Source organism: Corvus brachyrhynchos, unplaced genomic scaffold (genome assembly GCF_000691975.1).
Source record: "Corvus brachyrhynchos isolate BGI_N302 unplaced genomic scaffold, ASM69197v1 scaffold698, whole genome shotgun sequence".
In the NCBI taxonomy this organism is placed as follows: Eukaryota; Metazoa; Chordata; class Aves; order Passeriformes; family Corvidae; genus Corvus; species Corvus brachyrhynchos.
This window is the reverse complement of record NW_008239535.1, coordinates 621,976-622,375: the sequence shown is the minus strand read 5'-3', so window position 1 is coordinate 622,375 and position 400 is coordinate 621,976.

Below are 400 nucleotides of genomic sequence, written 5' to 3'. Positions count from 1 at the left end.
AGTGAGTGCAGTGGTTCATAAAAGTTAATTTTTTGGTGCTGGTGGAGTTTTTTGTTTGGTTGGGTTTGTTTGATGTTTTTTCAGGGAAGCTCCCTGAAAAAACTGAAGTTACTCTGGAGGTTCTCCTTCCAGTCAACTCCTTGGGAGTGTCCAGAAAAATGGACAGTTTTGATGGTCCGTTTTTCCCTAAAAGGCTGAACGAGACGACTCCAGACTGTTTGTTCCGCTGTACTCGTCCGTCCTCCTTCGGGATCAATCTGTCCCGTTCTCCATGGGGAAGGAAACACGGCTGACCTCTTCCTGCCTCTCCCACCCTTCTCTCCTCCATGAAGAAAAATCCCGAGTAAACAAACAATTCGCACACGCTCGGAGCTGGACGAGCACAGCTGAAGCGGACTGG